This window comes from Salmo trutta, chromosome 13 (assembly GCF_901001165.1).
Source record: "Salmo trutta chromosome 13, fSalTru1.1, whole genome shotgun sequence".
In the NCBI taxonomy this organism is placed as follows: Eukaryota; Metazoa; Chordata; class Actinopteri; order Salmoniformes; family Salmonidae; genus Salmo; species Salmo trutta.
The window spans coordinates 59,041,329-59,053,875 of NC_042969.1; positions in this window are offsets into that span (position 1 = coordinate 59,041,329).

The window sequence follows — 12,547 nt, forward strand, 5'->3', positions numbered from 1 at the left end:
AGATCAAAAGGACTAGGTATGTCATTGAACAGCATAGACATAATTGACCCCTATCTTGGAAAATAATAGATAGCTAATTAATGCATGAATTCAAATATATCCCAATAGTCATCATTTTGTTATGATCTTTCTTTGGAGCCGTTCTTTACAAACCCTCAGTGTATAAGAAATGGTACAGTGTATGGCATGTGGATACTTTTAAGACTGACAATGATGGATGGGGTGTGTTGGCTGTATTCGAAGTCGGCTGTTATATAACATCGTTCTCTCATCATGTGAAATCCAATACCTTGTCAAACCTAAGATCAGGTCACCGGTATGACTGTATAGTGTTTCATATATTTTGAACTCAGTCTTTTATCCAGTGTCGTCACTTTGAAGACAAACAGATGAATAGCATGAGAACACCCATTATTTAAAACCGTTTTACTGCCCCTTGAGAATATGATTGACCACATATTTTCTCCAATGAAAACAATTTTGAAATATTTAAGTGCAGCGCAGTACTATTATGTACATGGTGCATTACCATAACCTTGTACCGTAAAAAAAGTATAAAATGATGTAAAAATCCCTGCAATTCCTTAATCAGAAGTTTATATTTTGTTTTTGCATACAGTGATCAAATGCAGCATTATCACTTCACCATTACACCACAGAACTATATGAATGAACTGTATATTCATTCAGACACTTTGTATGTTTTACTGAGCCTACCTGGAGCTCCAGGTTGGTGGCATTTGCACTTTTGGGACCGTCGCACCAGACAAGCTGAATCAAGCACAACTAAAGTATATGAAATATTTCAAACACTATTTGGACCCAGGTTTGCAGAACACCATATGCGTCCAGTGTGATTCAGTGGACAGAGAGAACGGGGTGAACCAGTGGGCAGAGAGAACGGGGTGAACCAGTGGACAGAGAGAACGGGGTGAACCAGTGGACAGAGAGAACGGGGTGAACCAGTGGACAGAGAGAACGGGGTGAACCAGTGGACAGAGAGAACGGGGTGAACCAGTGGGCAGAGAGAACGGGGTGAACCAGTGGACAGAGAGAACGGGGTGAACCAGTGGACAGAGAGAACGGGGTGAACCAGTGGGCAGAGAGAACGGGGTGAACCAGTGGGCAGAGAGAACGGGGTGAACCAGTGGGCAGAGACAGTTCACTGCACATCCCTCAGCCTACTTCATTAAGCCCCCACAGGCAGATACATTGTTAAAATCACTCCGAGGGTGAAAACAGCATTGAAGATGTCATTACTTTCATCCTAGCACAACAGAGTAGATGTCCTTCCAAATTGCTTCCATTCTGCCTGGCTGACTGTCTGTAAAACCATCCTTCCCCGAACAGAGCTTCCCTCTGAGTGGCCCAGTGAATGCGGAGGAGGGAAGAGAAATCACTCTACCATAAACTCATTAAGCAAACACAGCAAATTAAGATTAAACCCATGCTGTCTCCCTCTGCTGTGATTCACCGATAATAACCGAGCAGATCAACAGGCCTTTATAGGGCTGAAACATCTCTCTCTCTCCCTCCCCCTCCAGCAACCGGAGGAAGTTTGAGATACCTTGTGTGTACTCATTATTGAAAATAGGATGTGTGTGAGTGTCTGTGAGTGGAGTGTATTTTGTTTTTAAACGAGGACATGCTACAGCCAAGCATCACAGAGGGCATTTGAAATGATCAAAGTCCTTTGGCATGGCTGGTGGATTCCTGCCATTCATCGATTCCATCCCCTTAAGATAACAAAAGGCAGGCTTTGTTATATGAGGGCAAGCAAGCGTTGAAATTGGGCAAAGTCTCGCAGGCAAGTGAAACTCTCAATGTTCACGTCTTCAGCATGGCCACATCAAATGGCAGTACTCACGTGATTGTGGACACCCTGAACTTTTGTAGCCAACTCCTATAACTGCCAGTTCAGCTTATCAGAATACACTAATCTATATCAAGACTATATCAAGACCATCCTCAACATAAATCCCAAATAGCACCCTATTCCCTATCTAGTGCACTACTTTCCCCCCTTCTTTTCTACCATAGGGCCCTGGTCAAAAGTAATGCACTTTACTGTATAGGGAACAGGGTGCTATTTGGGATGCAACCAATGTCTTTCTAAGGTCCATGTACAAATCATGTTTATTTCAGAGCTAAATAAAAGGCATGGGAAGCGTCAGAGACATGTGAGACGACACTTATACCGTTCTAATATGTTAATGGTGTGTGTCTTCGTACATAGCAGTGGTGACCAGTTCAAACTTGCATAAGAATACAGTAAACTCTGTTGAATGAAAATTGGAATTAGATTTTTTCTGTTTGTATAGGCCTATGTGTGCTCAGTGATGTAATTGTGTACATTGCTGTCTGATCCCTCCTTATAAAATCGTAATGTTCTGTCTGGTTTAAATCATATCAGTTTCAACAGTTTTGGCATATCAAAGTTTTTCTTCTGTTTTGTTGTTTCTTTGATGTTGTAGAATTGAATGGATAGATACATGTCATGAGAATCATCAGCAAGTACCCCTTCTACTGACAGATTGGTTGGAACAATTAAGGGGAAATATTGCATAACATAACCACAGACACTCACTGGAACACCAGGTGAAAATGTAGATATCTTGTTTCTTCTTCTTCATTCTAATTGGTTTGGAGGCGGACAGTGGAAACTGGGGAAATAAGTCACTTTCACACACAATGGCTCTGTTACAATTCATCTTGACTTCATTGTTACCCATTTGGAAAGAATGCCGACCGAAAATCTATTCGTCATGTCACTTGTAGGGTCGTGTGAGTGTAGTATGTAAAGATCCTTGCCAAAGCACTACCATCAACATATGTTCCTTGGTAGGTATTCAGCCTTTATGCAATCTCAAACATTTATTTTCTAACAATAGTATGTATATAGGCAAGTTATCATTACTCATTGTGTATTTATTCCAACTTTATTTATTTTTCTCTCTGCATTGTTGGGAAGGGCATGTAAGTAAGCATTTCACTGTTAGTCTACACCTGTTGTTTTCGAAGCACGTGAAAATAACATTAGACAAATAACAATAGTCAATGACTATTGTTTAGACTTCTAAGGTATTATACACATGCTGGTAGACATTATGGAATTAGCTGTCACCTTTCAACCAATCAGAGTAGGAGCATAAGAGATCCTTCAGATAGATAGTCACCGGGAAAAAATATGTTGAACTAACGTTTCAACTCAATTAAATATCAACCACAAATTGACATTGGTTTTACGTTACATCATCTTTTTTATGTTACGTCAGGGTACAGTCCGATTATTTCAGATGACAAGGTCACCATGGAGATGTGAGAGAGCCAGTGACCTCACCACTTGTAGCCCACTGCTTTTCATTACACCCTGGTGCTGCTTTGCCTTCTAGGGTTCCCAACGCTGCAGTTTAGCCCTTATTTTGATGGGCACCATACCTTTTCACCATAGCAACCTAAATCTACTTTAACCTTGGAAAATCCCTAATGATGTCCTCATTAACAGTTTTTTTTCCAGAGGAATAAGAAGGCAATGTGAGACTGTTCCTTCTCCCTAATGCTGAGCTGTAGGTCTCCTCTGTGGTATTGAAACTACTCAAGGGGAACTCACAGTAGTAGAGGAGTATTGTACTTGTGAATGTGCATATCTAAATAGTGGAGTTGAACAGTTGCTTTTAAAATGGGGGTGTAATTGTGTGTGTGTGGAGGGGGTGAGTGTGTGTGTGGAGGGGGTGAGTGTGTGTGTGGAGGGGGTGAGTGTGAAAGAGCTAGACTGGTTCCTCATTCCTGCGATTGGAAAAACAACAAACCGGCTGCCCCACCACTTGTTTTGGTAAACAGCTGATGATTGGCTATACTGCATTTCGTTCATTTAATAGTCCAAAAATGGATGTACCAAGCGAACAATGCCGTTTTAAGCAGAAAAGTTGTGGAATTTATTTTAGACAATACATTTTCAGAATAACAGCTAATCTCTAAACTTCAAAGGTCCGGCAGCTTTTCTTTTGGATACATGCCCTCCGATGCTGGCTCAACATACAATGCAGAAATGTTCAGCTCAGTTCAACTCAGGACAGGCTTTTCTGTGACGTGTATTTAGCCAGAGACAATGGTAAATGAGGGCTGTCATTTTGACTGCAGTGCCACAATTACGAGAGCAAAGCTGCTTTAGCTGTGCTGCACGATTTTCCTATTTTTTGGGAGAGTCTCAAGATTTCTGAGGACCGAATTTAGCCCAGCTGGTTGTTGTTTACGGGCCCTGTCAGAACATTTGATGAACACAGCAATATGCCTGCAAGTTGTGTTTCCTGCTTCTGTCATTGAGCTTTTCAAATCAAATGTCAGGCTTTGGTTTGCATGGGTAGCCTACATTATTAATTGGTATTATGTGCAATTACATTAAAGGAGAAGTTCACTTTATTTGAACAAAATCTCAATTTGTTATGTAAGTGGCATATTATAGAAGTGTTCAGACACTTTTTTTAAGATCTCACTTGTTTTTTAGAAACTTAGCCCACCAATGATATACTTCCTCATGCTCGTTTAGCAGTTATAGGGGCAGAGATTAAACATGAACATAGGCTCCAAAAACACAATATGTCCTTTTGGAAACGACAACGCTCTCAGTATAGTGATGCAGGTCTTTAGATGGTGTACACATGAAATTGTGTCATTCTGAACTTTATTCGTAACACTATATTCCATTTTGTGGGACTCTAAAGATACGTCTCTGTGTAAGCCCAGGATAATTTTCCGTGTGCGTATGAGCGGGCTACACCGAGAAAAACGGTACAAAATGGAATATAATGTTGCAGGTAATGTTTGGAATGGCAGAATGCTGTTGTTTCTAGGGGTACACCATCTGTTAGTTAATGAACTTCAAAGCAAGATCACTGCCGGGTGAGGTAGCACACAGTTCTACGCACTCAAGTGTGTCATCCAATGAGTTATTGATTCTCTGAATGTTTTAACCACAAAGTCTTTGATTCAACCAAAGTGGTCCTCCATTTTGGCAACACGTTGACCCAAGTCAAGATGTGGAGCTGATGACACAGACGCCAGTGAGATGAACTGCAGTTGTTAATGTCCCCTTTGAACACGGCACATTCTGTATCTGGCCCAGGGGCTTATGATATTAAAGTAACCAAATAAATACATCTGTCTCTGTCTCCCCTCTCTCTCTCTCTCTCTCTCTCTCTCTCTCTCTCTCTCTCTCTCTCTCTCTCTCTCGCTCTCTCTTTCTCTTTCCAATTAAATTCAAAGGGCTTTATTGGCATGGGAAACATAATGTTTCCATTGCCAAAGCAAGTGAAATAGATAATAAACAAAAGTGAAATAAACAACAACAAAAATGAACAGTAAACATTACACTCACAAAAGTTCCAAGCAATTTCAAATGTCATATTATGGCTTTATACAGTGCTGTAACGATGTGCAAATAGTTAAAGTCCAAAATAGAAAACAAATAAACATAAATATGGGTTGTATTTAGAATGGTGTTTGTTCTTCACTGGTCACACGTCACAAATCTTGCTGATGTGATGGCACACTGGTATTTCACCAAATAGATATGGGAGTTTATGAAAATTTGATTTGTTTTCGAATTCTTTGTGGGTCTGTGTAATCTGAGGGAAATATGTGTCTAATATGGTCATACATTTGGCAGGAGGTTAGGAAGTGCAGCTCAGTTTCCACCTCTCTCTCTCTATCTCTCTAATGTTTCTCTCCAATTGAGTTCATGGAGTATTTTATCATGATTGTGGCAAATGGTCCATTCCAACATCCATTTGTCAAGAGTAACAACTTTTCTGGTGCCCCTGACCTTTTCAAAGCTAAAGCCTCCAATAACGGGGGTCGACGGTACAGAAACATATCACACTGTTAAGAGGTAATTCTTCAGAGCAGAGTTGTTTGTGTTTATTACCGCTGTGTTTTTAGCTTATTGCCCTCGCTAGTCTCCTTACCCAAGCAGAATGACCAGTTTCAGTCCCACATGGCCGTGATCGAGGTATTACAGACACTTCCAAACAAATTAGCGCCAACAGAAGATATATGTGTACTCAGAATGCACACAGCCATTTTTCAGACAGACACCCTTTCTATGGGGCTGTTTTTCATGCTCTGACTTTTCAACAGCACAGTGGTCCCTCCCTACAAAACACTTCTGGGTAACAATGAGTCAAAAGCTGACTATTGGAATTCAATTGGTTTCTGGTGGACTGGTGGACTGGTGGGCTGCCCTGAAGGTTTAGGTCGGTGGCTATAGTATGACTTGATCCAGCCTGCAGAACAGGTTTTCAGTAGTGAGGCCTAGTGCAAGGACAAGTTCACCCTATTACTATGTAACTCACATTAATAACTGTAGCAGCGACATAGTAGTTGCGTAGGTGTTACTACGTAATTACATGGTAACAAGGTTGTAGCACTATCAGTTAATCTGAATCTTTGTCAAATCCATTAAAGGGAAGTCATACTGAAAAATATTATCCTGTCTCCTTATTTCTCCTGGTCAGCCTATTGTCTGCAAAGGTTGTTACATTGTAACTACATAGTAATTATAAAGGTTATAACCAAATGGGTTTCACTTTACATTAAGTTGCTTGCTCCTGGGTAGGTACATGATAACTACAAGTATATCCTATGTAGCTACATTGTTCTTACATTACACTTGATTCGGTATAGCGTTTGAGCCAGGTCATAACATAGAAATAAACAAATTGAAAATGACCGGTAGTTAATGACAGGGTGTGCCTTGTTGCAATTGTTCTTACCAGGTCCTAGCCTACTTATCAAGCCTGGTATTACATGTGGATTCGATGGTAGTGGCACCTTGTAGTTACATGTAACAAGGTCAGATATTGGTTAGAGTTATTAACATGGTAATTCACAGGTGACTTTCAAACATGTAATTACAAAACATCAGTTACATAGTGGAACAAGAACATGTATAATAGCATCAGTAATTACACATGTGGAATAACCTTCAGCAAGTGGATGTGTAATTACACATTCCTTGTTCCAATTGTGCAGTAACTGATAGTGCTACAACCTTATTACCATGTAATTACATAGTAACACCTATGTAACTACTGTTGTTACTACAGTTATTACTGTGTAGTTACATAGTAATAGGAGCAAAAATATAAAGTGTTACCTAAAATATATCAAAACCGTTTTTCCTACATCTACGAGCTGAAATGACCTCGCTTGAAACTTGATACATTCTTAGATTTGTTAATCTGTCTGTTGTACATGGCCTTCTAAATGCATTTAATTCTGCAACGCTGGTCATATTGATTTTCAAGGTTATCTAAGTGGCCCAGCCATTGCAAAGGCCAACTTAGTAAGGGCTCAATGGTTCCAAAGGACCGGAAAATATTTACCCTTTGAGGATGTTTGCTCCATCAGAAGAGAGTGAAGGGGCACACAGCCATCCACGTAGAGAAAAGGGGGAAATGAGTAGGGGAGTCTTTTCTGCTACTTGTTGTGTCCATGTGTCATCCATTGCACCGTTATGTCAAGCGCATAACGGGATTTCCGGACAGAAATTATCCTCACACATTGTGCGGTAGTACTGGGGGTAATACTCTTTCAGCTGAACTCAAAGCCAGAAAATAAATAATAAATAAAAAACTAAACTGGTGGCATGTCTAGATGTCTTTCCTTTTTTAAAACCTGTGCAACAAGCACCAAAAACACATCCCAATACATCAAACTTACTTCAACAGGTTTCTGTGGAGGATGGAAAATGTCATTACTTTGAGATCCACTTGTTTTGTTTTGATTTAAACATAGCTCGGTGACTGTGGGTTGCTACTCATCATGTAATTCTGGGTAGGGGACATTTTATTAGTTAAACCTTTATTGAAATGGAAACAATTAGCTGATCACAGTGGCTCAACCTTGACATTTAAACACACATGAAGGAGCAAACTGGACAAGAGCCAGGAGAGATCTGAGACCAGTTTATTTTGTATATGCGGTTATATACAGCATGTGTAAATATATTCTTCTTACAAGCTCAGTTTTAGTATTCCACAAAGTCAAACATCACAGAGCTGGCCAGTTTGGGTGATGGAAACGAGAGGGAAATGCTTAATAGGAATTTCTCTCTTAACAACTGAGATGATCCATGATCCACCTCTACGCAGACGACATCATTCTGTATACTTCTGGCCCTTCTTTGGACTCTGTGTTAACAACCCTCCAGACGAGCTTCAATGCCATACAACTCTCCTTCCGTGGCCTCCAACGGCTCTTAAATACAAGTAAAACTAAATGCATGCTCTTCAACCGATCGCTGCCTGCACCTGCCCACCCGTCCAGCATCACTACTCTGGACGGTTCTGACTTAGAATATGTGGACAACTACAAATACCTAGGTGTCTGGTTAGACTGTAAGCTCTCCTTCCAGACTCACATCAAACATCTCCAATCCAAAGTCAAATCTAGAATTGGCTTCCTATTTTGCAACAAAGCATCCTTCACTCATGCTGCCAAACATACCCTCATAAAACTGACCATCCTACCGATCCTCGACTTCGGCGATGTCATTTACAAAATAGCCTCCAATACCCTACTCAATAAACTGGATGCAGTCTATCACAGTGCCATCCGTTTTGTCACCAAAGCTCCATATACTACCCACCACTGCGACCTGTATGCTCTCGTTGGCTGGCACTCGCTTCATAATCGTCGCCAAACCCACTGGTTCCAGGTCATCTACAAGACCCTGCTAGGTTAAGTCCCCCCTTATCTCAGCTCACTGGTCACCATAGCAGCACCCACCTGTAGCACGCGCTCCAGCAGGTATATCTCTCTGGTCACCCCCAAAGCCAATTCCTCCTTTGGCCGTCTCTCCTTCCAGTTCTCTGCTGCCAATGACTGGAACGAGCTACAAAAATCTCTGAAACTCAAAACACGTATCTCCTCACTAGCTTTAAGCACCAGCTGTCAGAGCAGCTCACAGATCACTGCACCTGTACATAGCCCATCTATAATTTAGCCCAAACAACTACCGTAATTTCCGGACTATTGAGCGCACCTGAATATAAGCCGCACCCACTGAATGTTAAAAAAAGTATTATTTTGAACATAAATAAGCCGCACATGTCTATAAGCCGCAGGTGCCTACCGGTACATTGAAACAAATGAACTTTACACAGGCTTTAACGAAACACGGCTTGTAACAAAAATAAATAGGCTTTAACGAAACACGGCTTGTAACAAAAATAAATAGGCTTTAACAAAACACGGCTTGTAAAAAAAAACAATTTGCAGTAAGCTTTAGTTGTCTTTTTGCACTGAGTCAATTCCTAACGCTGCTGTTTCCAACGTCTTATCATCGACTCATTAAGACCAAGCTCCCGTGCAACAGATCTATTTCCTTTTCCAACAGCCAGATCAATCGCCTTCAATTTGAAAGCTGCATCATATGCATTTCTCCGTGTCTTTGCCATGATGAGGGTGACAAAATGACTACCGTAATCAGAATGATGGGAAGTTTGAGAGTGCTCGATTTAATCTAAACAGTAAACAAAAAAGTTGTTTGACCTTAACCCGTTCGGCAATTTCATTGGTCTAATGAAAGCTTCATGCCGCCAGAAAACTGAGCACGTCACAGAATGTGTTTTTTGGGCAAAAAAAATGTGAAAGCGGGAAAAATCCATATATTAGCCGCGTCATTGTTTAAGCCACGAGGTTCAAAGCGTGGGAAAAAAGTTGCGGCTTATAGTCCGGAAATTACGGTACCTCTTCCCCTATTGTATTTATTTATTTATTTATTTATTTTGCTCCTTTGCACCCCATTATTTCTATTTCTACTTTGCACTTTCTTCCACTACAAATCTACCATTCCAGTGTTTTACTTGCTATATTGTATTTACTTTGCCACCATGGCCTTTTTTGCCTTTACCTCCCTTATCTCACCTCATTTGCTCACATTGTATATAGACTTATTTTTCTACTGTATTATTGACTGTAAGTTTGTTTTACTCCATGTGTAACTCTGTGTTGTTGTATGTGTTGAACTGCTTTGCTTTATCTTGGCCAGGTCGCAATTGTAAATGAGAACTTGTTCTCAACTTGCCTACCTGGTTAAATAAAGGTGAAATAAAATAAATAAATAAATACCATATATTTGTGTATTTTTCACATGTACGGAATAGAAGACCTTTTGCAATTCTACAACCGGCCTTTTTATCCATTTTTCAGAAACAAACTGTGATGTGGTAGTAACAATTAAAGGGATAGTACAGCGATTTTACATATTCTAATATGGATTGCAGTCACTCCTTGTCCATAGACTGCATTCAATGTAAAGAAACACATTTCTAAATATGTCAAATCGCTTAACTATGACTTTAGAAGTAAGGTAGAGTAAGTATAACATTACATTTTAACATTTGAATTTCGGAGAAGGAGGTGTGGTGCACTGAAGAAGCGCTCCAGGCCTGTTTGTCAGACTCTTTGTTTCTCCCTGGCTGTACCATCACTGCCCCCTCCACTCAAGCTGCTGTATACTGCCTTTCTAGCCCACTGCCTCAACTCCCTTTCCATCGACCGGAACCAACTACTAGAGAGACTTTTCAATCTCCATCTCCATCAAATACTTTTCTATTGCCATTGTCACGCCCTGATCTGTTTCACCTGTCTTTGTGCTTGTCTCCACCCCCTTCCAGGTGTCGCCTGTTGCCAGTTTGTTTTGTTCGTCAAGCCTACCAGCATTTTCCCCCTTGCTCCTGTCTGTTTCTAGTTTTCCCGGTTTTGACCACTCTGCTTGCCCTGACCCTGAGCCTGCCGTTGTCACGGTTGTCGTTGGTGAAAGAGGACCAAAACGCAGCAGGTACGTGTATGCTCATCTTGATTTTTATTAACTACAAAAATGAACATACAAAATAACAAAACGAAACGAACGAACAACTACAAACAGTCTGGTAAAGCATACGGCTTACACACAGAACAATCACCCACGAATAACAAACACACCCTAATATATGGGACTCTCAATCAAAGGCAGATAGACAACACCTGCCTTCAACTGAGAGTCCCAACCCCAATCAGCACAACATAGAAACACACTCACCAGACTACACATAGAAATATATAAACATAGAACATCAACCCAAAACCCCGGAAATACTAAATCAAACCCCCCTTTGAACAAACACACCACCCTGAACCACACAAAACAAATACCCCCTGCCACGCCCTGACCAAACTACAAAACAATTAACCTTATATACTGGCCAGGACGTGACAGCCGTTCTGTACTTTGTCACACCACACTGGATTATTGACCTCTGCTTGCCCTGACCCTGAGCCTGCCTGCCTGCCGTTCTGTACCTTTTGGACTCTGATATGGATTACTGACCTCTGCCTGCCCTTCAACTGTCGTTTTGCCTGCCCCCTGTTCTCGTAATAAACTTTTACTTCGACACTGTCTGCATTTGGGTCTTCCCTAAAACGTGATAGACATTTTGTTTTTTGAACAATAAATACGTCTCTGACTTTCTTGTGATATCCCTGTCACGTATTTAAAATGTATGTACTGTGTGTATATGTGTATTTTTAACTGTTAAATAAAATAAAAATTACAATCAAGTAATATCTGAGAGGTCGTGTTTAGGGTTTCTGCATTGCCAAGACTAGGGGGAGTTGTAAGGGGTGATATGTTAGCCAGGACCAGAACTATACGTTGTATAATTAAGCAATAAGGCCCGAGGCGGTGTGATATATGGCCTACATTATATACCATGGCTAAGGGTTGTTCTTACGCATGACACATCACGGAGTGCCTGGATACAGCCCTTAGCCATGGTATATAGGCCATATACCACTAACCCCCGAGGTGCCTTATTGCTTTTATAAACCGGTTGCCAACACAGTAAGGCAACGAACTACACATCTAAATAGAAAATGTTGCTTTAATAAATAAATTCATTATAATTACATTCCGCCAGAAAAAGTAGTCCGGACAAAAGTCTCATTGCTTGACTGGTTGCTATGCAACAACCACAGGCTATCTAGCAAGCATACATTAAATGTATGCAAAAGCAACGCATTAGAGACACTTCTAGAGTGACTAACACATTCAAATTATTTATTCATGTTGATCTGAATGTTGCCATTTATTGTGCACAAATGAATTTTTTTCTCCATGTTGTTGGCTTGCCCATGCCATGTTGTCATTTGTTGTTGGCTTGCCCATGCCATGTTGTCGTTTGTTGTTGGCTTGCCCATGCCATGTTGTCGTTTGTTGTTGGCTTGCCCATGCCATGTTGTCATTTGTTGTTGGCTTGCCCATGCCATGTTGTCGTTTGTTGTTGGCTTGCCCATGCCATGTTGTCGTTTATTGTTGGATTGCCCATGCCATGTTGTCGTTTGTTGTTGGCTTGCCCATGCCATGTTGTCGTTTGTTGGTTCTAAGCTGCTGGAAATGCAAGCCGTTCTTTTAGCTCGGGGAGCTGCTGCTGTGTTGTCAGAGAACAGTACTCCACCGCTTCCAGATTTGGCCTCCTGTAACTTTGAAGAGAGGTTTTGAATGTGT